The 9,139-nt window shown below is 33.0% G+C and overlaps 1 long non-coding RNA gene across 1 annotated transcript; it reads left to right on the forward strand.

The window, feature by feature from the left end:
• Positions 1–1,310: 1,310 nt before the first annotated feature.
• Positions 1,311–2,607, forward strand: LOC108346381 (uncharacterized). Its single transcript, XR_008245386.1, has 3 exons — positions 1,311–1,575; positions 1,698–1,807; positions 2,280–2,607. It is a non-coding gene; the product is annotated as an uncharacterized LOC108346381 (long non-coding RNA).
• The last annotated feature ends 6,532 nt before the right edge of the window (positions 2,608–9,139 follow it).

Here is a 9,139-nt window from a genome sequence, read left to right on the forward strand (position 1 = left end):
ATGGATTTTCCAATTTCATTTGATCTATTACATTCAATTTTGACTTCCCTAGTTAGATCCACTTGTTGATGTGCCAAGACTTTACTAATAAAAGCCCCATAAGGCAGATTCTGCCCATCATTGACTCCAACTTCAATCATATGATCTTCCAAGACAACAACCTAGTTGGTTGGTTTTCTTATCTTTATGGCATTGAGCAGAAATATATCTTCCGTTGTTAACCTATCATGTATAAATCTTCTTGGCAGTAACAGCCAAGAAAGGATAAATGCACACATCTTTTCTTCCCTATTCAATCCATTATGCAGATACAACTTGTTCATCCGGTATCTCACTGGATATCTCAGAAAGTCCAAATATATTTTGATTCGAAAATAATATTTTGATTCTCCGGGAATGAGTTATTAATGTCAGCCATAAGTGCTTAAGATTGTTGGAAAAGCTGACAATAAAAGAATAAAGATTACGAACAAAGAATTTCCTGAGGCGTGTAGATCATTGTTCTTAAAGATTTATCCGCGATGTGTTGCGTAAGCCCCCCAGAATACAACAAGAACTTCTCAGAAATTTCTAAGGAGTTCAAAACTAGTAAGGATCTCTAAAAAGAGTAGAAAATAAACCCATAATAATTTTAGGAATTGAATAATAGAGAAAGAATGAGGGAAGAGTGGTTTTTGATGATATATTTTGAAGTGAATGAAGTGTTCTGTTTATAGAGCATGAGGCAACCCCCTAGGATCGAAACTTGCGAAAAAATCCCGCATAGAAAGTTGATCAAAATTGATTTAACAATCAAAGAGAACGTTGATGCAAAAGTGTCTTGGCTTGCGGAAGAAGCAGTTTTGAATGAGAACGTTATTGACCCAACAATTTTGACCAGGTGTAAAACAACTTCAAAATACTTTCTCTGACAAGATTTTGTAATTTAAGTTTTAGGTTTACAACAAATTTGAACTACTATGCAATATGTTTGGAGTTACCGAATTTGCATTAAGGAGGAGTATTAAAGTGTAATGCAAATTCTAGAAGAATATAGAAAGTCCTAAGATAGAAGTACTAAAATGTAATAAAAGTTCTAGAATATTATAGAAAAACCTAAGATAGGAAGAAAAAAATCAAGAACATTCTACATAGGTAAAAAATCTAGGACATTCCACATAAGTTGTGGCTAGCATGTTCTAGAATAATCTATAGGTCTATAAATACCCATGTACTCTATCATTTGATGCAAGCCAACATCTATTATAACTAAAGACAATTACATCACTTCTTCCAACTACTACTTCCACATTCCATTATCTTTACATTTTCTCTACATTCCACTGTCTTTACATTTTCTCTATCCTATCAATTATTTCTTTCACAATCTCAAAATACTAACCGAACTAAATTTTGGTGTTTGTGAGTTTATGGTAGAAGGAATATTATCGATGTTTAGTCAATGATGCTTCTGCAGTAGAGAAGACTAGCAGAAGAGGATGCTGCTATTGTAGTAGATACCAGATTTAAGTTAAGGATTTTGGCCCAGAACTATCCTGATACGCCAGGTTTTTTACTATGGTCACTCCATATATGGTAAAGGATACCCCCACAATTTTCTTTCTTACTTTTGTGTGCCTTCTTTACTTTTTTGTTTTGCTTCTGTCTTGATACGTCTAGCAGTAGAGGTAATATATGAAGAGTTTTTTGTTGATCAGGTAATATATTGAATTTCAACGTTGGTGCTTTACTTGTTTTGGACATCCCACGTTGTTTTTGGAGTCGCTTCGCTGAGAAATATGGGAAAATTTTTTATTGGAAAGAAAAGGTAGATTCTTCTCTTCTTAATCTAGCTATTCTTGATTACCTTAATTATTGGTTTAACATAACACCTGATGACACAAGGGGGAGATGCATCTATTGAAGCAGCAGTAACGACAATTTCTAATTACCTGAGAGAACCGGTTAGGCCTAATAATTGCTCTGAGGTGAATTAATTTGGCTGATTAATATCATTTTGTCGTGTGTTAGGTGTACTGTATTAGAAATGATTGAGGTTCATCTACTTCATGTGTTAAGTATATTATGTTTTATTGTAGAATAATTCTGATGTTATAAATTGGTTTTTATGAGATTGAATTACGTCCAGATCCAAACTTTAATTGAAATTCCTAATCAGTAGCTGGAAGGTGTTCATGCATATGAAGTTGAGTGATATCCATAAAGTTGCACTATTTTTTGAAGTTTTTTAAGTTAGCTTACAAGACTCATTGTTTACATTTGAGTTTTCCCATGTCTAGGAATCTGGTAAGTACAAACTGGGAGATCCGAGAAAATTCCATTTACCTTAATCAATCAAATTGCATTGAGCTGGATGGGTTGGATGATTCTAAGTTGCAACTAAGAGAGCTATGGAGGTTGTTGTTGGGATCAGCAGATGAGCAGGTACCCCTCAGTAACATTCCCATTGAAGAGTGTGTGTATGTTTCTTCTTTTTTCTTTTTATAGTAGCTGCAGTACTTCATTTAGGAAACATTGAGTTTATTGAGGGAGCGGAAGATGAGTTGGATGAAAAGTCCATTTACCACCTAAAAACAGCCGCAGAGCTTTTGATGTAAGTGAAGTCGCCAACGTCTTATGGTGACTCGTGGTGAATTTATGTGGAAAACAATAGTTGTACAATAGGAAAAACTTATTCCCTATAGTATATATAGGGGGATGAAACCACTTTCTTTTTTTTTTGTTATTAACAACTTATAATGTTTTTCTGTAACACCCGTTTTTAATACATGTATATATAATAACATTAATTGGTTACTAGTAATTAAGTTATTATTTTAATAAAAGAAACAAATATATAGAAATAAGTTGGCTTAATGATTTTCGGCATTTCGTTGTAATGTTTTATTAAAATCTAGTGTAAATACTATTTTTTTTTAAGTTATGAATTATGATACACAAGTTAATAAAGTTATTAATTTTTATATATGTTGTGTACATATTTATGTCTACATTTATAGTTTAAATTTAATTTTTGTTGCAATTCTTGTATTTAAATAATTGATTTGAATAAGATTTGTGATTATTGGCTTTATTGAATTTGAGAATTAAAGAAGCTTAAAAAGTAATTTTAGTTACATAAATGATTTTAGATAACCTAATGTTTTGTTGATACAACTAAAATTAAGATTTGATTGGTTCAAAGCACGAAAATAAGTGATCCAAGTTGCAAAATAAAGCTAAAAATTAGTTTATTCCAGGAAGGAATACACAAGGAACTGAAGGCACCTAATTTTTCATTTATACACTCCTTTCTTTATGAAATGGGTTACAATTAACATTTTCTCCTACACCCCTAGCTTTTATAAATACAACCACTTTTTCAACATTGGGCCAGGGAATATGTTCTATACCCCCTAATTTTCCTATACACACTCCCTTACCACTAACAAATCAGACTCAACTAGATCATGTCATGTGGTAATCCTTTACTTATGCATCTGACCATTACAAAGTTGCCACATATCTGATCCTCTACACACCATGATACAACAATTCAATAATTCCATGTCATTGATCTTTGCACTCATCAGTGAACCAAGGAGACAGTGCAACGTAATCATCTTCTTCATCCAACAATCCATTAACTAAAACCCTAGATCTAGCCAGCCACCATGCGTCGTCATCACCTAGCCCCCATGAATCTCTCTCGACCACTGAGATCACCTCCATCGCACCACCAGCATCTATACCTTTGTGTTACCTCCCGAATCAGAGCACTATAAAGCCATGATGAATCGCGAGATTCAAGATCGTGCTACCCTAATCATGTCTTCCTACTTTATGCCCCCATGAACCTTCAACGTCTAATCTCCTCCTTCAAGAAACCACCAACTTACAAATCGAGTACTATCAACCACTACAAAAACACGAAACATACGACAAATGTTCATTTTCCCATACATATCATCCTTCATCGTGAAATGAGACAACACCCAAACCTAAATGGGTTGTTGAAAGTCGCAACCCTAAAAAGGTTGCTAGAGTGTGGCTTCAAACTTTTAACACAGCAGAGGCTACTGTAGCTGCTGTTGTTTTGAAGTTCAAGCAACCAATCTCAAACACAACATATAAAAAAACTATAGTGGAGGCAATAGACAAAACCTAATTGTCCAAACCGAATCAGAGAATGCACAGATCGTGGTGAACAAAGAACATATATAACGTAGAGAATGGTTGGAGTTGACAATGTGTTTTTTTCAATGGTGTGTGGGGTCGATGGCGTGGGGAGACAACGACTTGTGGTGGTGTGCATCATGAAAATCAAAGAGGATGCATGGAATCAACTGAACTAAGAGTGAAATTAAGAATTAGACATACTATGACAGGTAGTGAACTAACAGTCGCGAAGGAACCTGTAGAGAAAAAAATAGGAAAACCCAAAACCAAATTCAAGCACCATTCAAAAAATCCCAAATCACAAATCCTCACACTCTAATGTTCATTTTCCCCTTGCAAATCAGCCTCCACCGTGAAGTGAGACAGCACCCAAAGCCTCTCGCATTTTAGAGCAGCTGCCTGGAACAAGCACCTTTCTCCCAACTCGCGTGATGGTGCAAGTATCTCTCATGTCCAATTTGAAAACTCTAATTTAGATGGGGAAGGGAACTGACACGTGGTAGTCCCTCATTGGGTAGCTTAATAATGTGGACAAAATTGGTCAAATAGTCAACCCTGTTCAAGGCTAGTCAAAGAAGAGGGACCAAAGTGCAATCAAAGGAAACTTATCGATCTCAATGCAATTTTGAATAAAATAAAAAAGGGTTGAAATGCCAATTTGGGTAAGATTAAGAGTGGAAAATCTGAGTTAGATATTTTTTTCTTAAGATTTTTCAAAGTACTACTAGAGAAAAATGACAATGAAAGAACTACACATGACTTTAGACAAACATTAAAAGATTAAAAACTTAAAATGACTCAAGCGATAAGATGCACCGAATATATATCAACAAAAGACCCAATAAAATCTTAAAAACACATAAACAAATAACAAAATGGAAACCTAATGGTGAAAATGAATGGTTCATAAAACCATAAAACACAAAATATGATCAAGTAAAAACAAACAAAAGACAAGTAAAGGAAATTCAATAAACAACACTGAAATAACCAAGGATCAAGACCAAGAAACTTAGCTCTTTGAAGAACCAAGGTTCTGATACCAAATGATGGCGATGATCTAGCTAGGACAAGCCAAATCTCGAAGCAACCAAGCCATATAGTCATGGAGCTCACGATTTTTGTGTGGATTGTAGAATGTGTGGTGGATGATGGTTGATGTCACGGTTTTGGATGGATATATGGTGAAAGATGAAGTGTTCAATGGTTCTCTAAGAGAGGTTGGGCCAATTCTTGGAGAAAGGTGGCTACAGGAGGCCACTTGGGTTGCTTTAGCCTAGGGTGACCTTACAAAAGTATAAGTGAACAAAATGGTAGCATAACTTTAATCTATTTCAAATGTGATTACGTCATGGAGAGGTACCTCTATTTATAGGCTAAGGTGTCTTAAAAGGGGAAAAAAATTAGACCTAAAAGAGTCACCTTGGTTAGCTTGGAGAGCAAGGAGAAATCCTCTTCAGTAAGAGGGAAACAAGTGGCAAAAATCCTCTCAAATGAGAGAGTGACATGTGGCCACTACCTATGGAGAAAATATTCATTCCTAGAATGACACATGGCCACTAAATAGGAGGAAAACTCTCCAAAAGGAAGCATCCACATGCCTTGGAAGAAAATGAGCTCCTTTGTCCTCTAACCTTAGCCAAAATGTTGACCGGTCAATACCCTCATTTGGACGTCCAAACATACTCAGCATTAAGCCTTGACCCTTTGTTGACTTGGTTAGTCAAAATCCTATTCTACTTCACCCAAAATACAAGGCCCAAATTGAAATCCTACACTACTAGGCCCATAATACAAAGCCCAAATAAAATCTAGACTACTTGACCCATAATACAAAACCCAAATAAAATCTAGACTACTTGACCCATAGTTCAAGGCCCAAAATTTATTATTACTCTACTAAATCTTTATGATGGCTTAAGATGGTCAAAGAGAAGGAGTTTAGGTCCATCTTCCTTAGATGACTCCAACTTCATGAATGTGTTAGGCCATGGCTAGAGTTTGCCATCACTTATTGACTCTACTTTCCTTTTTCCTTAATGGTTGACCCAAACTCCTTCAAGATGGACTTGCATACCACTTTCCACACACCATACCCTACATCATCACTTGCTTCCACGTCCATAATTCCTTCTACATGGAGTTTCCTTCAAATTGCTTGAAGAAAGTTAACATCATTTCCCTTTACAGATGCAAATAGATCAATGAAGGTATTAAGAGGCCCCAAAGATAAAAGAAATTCAACCAACAACAAACCCAATGAAGTTGAAAATAATTATAGATTTAGTTAAGAACACAATTGTTTTCTAATCAAATGTGCAACCCAATAATCTTAGCTCACCATTCTATTTGACCCTTATGAAACACTAGCTCCAATTACACTACTAAAAAACAACCCTCCATTATAACTCAAAATAGTTATAATGATGTTGATTGTGGGGACAAACATAATATTTTTAATGAGCAATATTTTCCATTTGTGCTTTAATTTCTTCGAGTGGCTATAGTTGGTGTTTTCTTAAAACTTTATCATGGACCAAACAAAAATTATGTGCCTAACCAAAGCACTTTTGTGATTGAAATGAAGAAATAAACACTATTGTGGAGTTCAATAAAGACAATGGGGAAATGGGCTTCTGAAATTCGCAACCCTAAAAAGGTTGCTAGAGTGTGGCTTCACACTTTTGACACATCAGAGGCTGCTGCAGCTACTGCTGTTTTGAAGTTCAAACAACCAATCTCAAACACAACATATCAAACAACTAAGTGGAGAAAACAAACAAAGCCTGATTGTCCAAACTGAAACAGAGAATGTAGAGATCGTTGTGAATAGAGAACGTAGATAACGTAAAGAATGATGGAAGAAGACAACATGTTTTGTCAATGGTGTGTGGGAGGCGATTGCGTGGGGAGGCAACGACTTGCGGGAATATGCATCATGATAATCAAAGAGGATTAAACATACTATAACAATGAACTAACCATCATGATAAAGTCTTACTATGACAAGTCTTCCTAAACATGATAATAATTTTTGAACATAATTTCAATTTTGTCACAACGCCCGACTTACTATGCAAGTGGATTTCACTTGTCATATTAATTTTTTTATTTTTAATTATTATGACAAATCTCCTTTTACGTGCCATAATAAGTGTTACTTGTATTATAAAAATGTTATCGCTCAACTTATTATAATAAACTCTTTTTACCAGTTATAATAACTATTATTTTTACTAAAATGAATTTCACCTATCATTAAGTTTAACGTTTTTCATTAAAAATATATAATTTAGTATTAAATTTTAATATTAACTTGTTAACCGTATTAATTGTGTTGAAACGAAAGTCAACTTAAATATTTAATAGAATTAAAGACAAATATTTAAAATAGGATAATAAATGAACATCTTCAAATAATATCTCAGTTCATTGAGAACAACAGCAACTAGAGTCTATCTTAATTGCATGATAAAGAAACAAAACAATGAATAGAGCAGCAAAACTTTTCTCAAATTTTGTAGTGTCTCAAATTTTTAATCCATACCAACTTAGTTGTTGTGTTGGTCTTTGGTAGAAGCTTTTTGGCTCTGCAAGTTAAGTTGGAACAACCGGCATTATGATGAAGCAGAAAATTTTGATTTCGAGAATAAGCAGCCTTCTAAGGTAAGTCAGAAATTATTATAGTTTATTTATCAGATCTCAACTGCAACCCTCTAATCTCAAAGTAATCACTTCCTTTCTGTTTTCCTTTTAAACACGTTCTCTTGCTTTGTTTGTCTGAAAAAATATGCATATGAAATCTTAAAATTCCTGCAGATATTCATCAACAATACAATATTGTATTTTCCTTTTAGTATAATTTATTTTATGCAATTATTATTAAAATTTAAATATTCGACCATTTATTAAGAGAAACATTAAGTTCGAAGTGATGACCTTTTACAAATGGCGCAAGTCTTTTTACGTATAGTTTTGTTTGTTTAGTTTGTCTCTCTAGTTTTATTAAAATAGTTTCTAATATATAATAATATAATTATTATTTATTAATTCTTATGAAAAATCACCAGTATTGTATATGATTGTTTGAGTAAAACTGAATTTGGATATTTTAAATTAGATTTTATGTTTGAGTTTTGTATGATGAGTTTGATCAATAGTTTTTTTCGACTGATATTGCACTCGTTTTGTTAAAATCAGTATTTTTTGCATCAAACATTTGACAATATCACTTAAGAAATGTAGGATTTACTTCTTAAAATAAACAGAAAATTACTTATTCTTATAACAAAAACAAATTAGATAAATAAAACAGAGTTTACTTTTTTTTATTAAAAATACACGTTTAAAAAAATTACAAACAGATCATCACACTAATCGTTAGTAAAATTAGTTAATTGAAATTGTTGAAAGTTTTTTAAAATAATTTAATTTTAATAAGACTTTATTGTTTAAACTACGTATTATATTTAAAAACTGAAATAAACGCATATGTTTATTTTAGATAACCCTGTCAGAAAACGTTTACGCCATGATCAAATGTCGGTTAACATGTCCGAAGACAAACCATTTTAAACAGGGGAACAAAAATAAAATAAGTTCTATTAAGTTTCAAATTCCAATAAATGAAATCTTTATTAATTTTGTTTTATCTATTAAATATTTAAAAATATTATATTTTTAATTAAATCACTTTTGTTTAATTTTTTGATTAATTGGGTTATAAGATTGTTATATTGTTCCATTCACGGCATGTTAAAAAATATAAAGTTTTGTAATTAACAAAACGACAGTACGATCAATACAAAATGAAAACGAGTTTTATTGTTTTAACTTTTTTATTGACTACTTGATAATGTTGAATCAGGAATATTACGGAGTCATGGGGTTCTTAGATTAAATGGAGTGAAGAACAGCCTCTGACGTGTCTCTGAGATTCACATGATTATTTGAGCAATATAGTACTAATTTTGATTGGTTT

Source organism: Vigna angularis, chromosome 9 (genome assembly GCF_016808095.1).
Source record: "Vigna angularis cultivar LongXiaoDou No.4 chromosome 9, ASM1680809v1, whole genome shotgun sequence".
Taxonomy (NCBI): domain Eukaryota; kingdom Viridiplantae; phylum Streptophyta; class Magnoliopsida; order Fabales; family Fabaceae; genus Vigna; species Vigna angularis.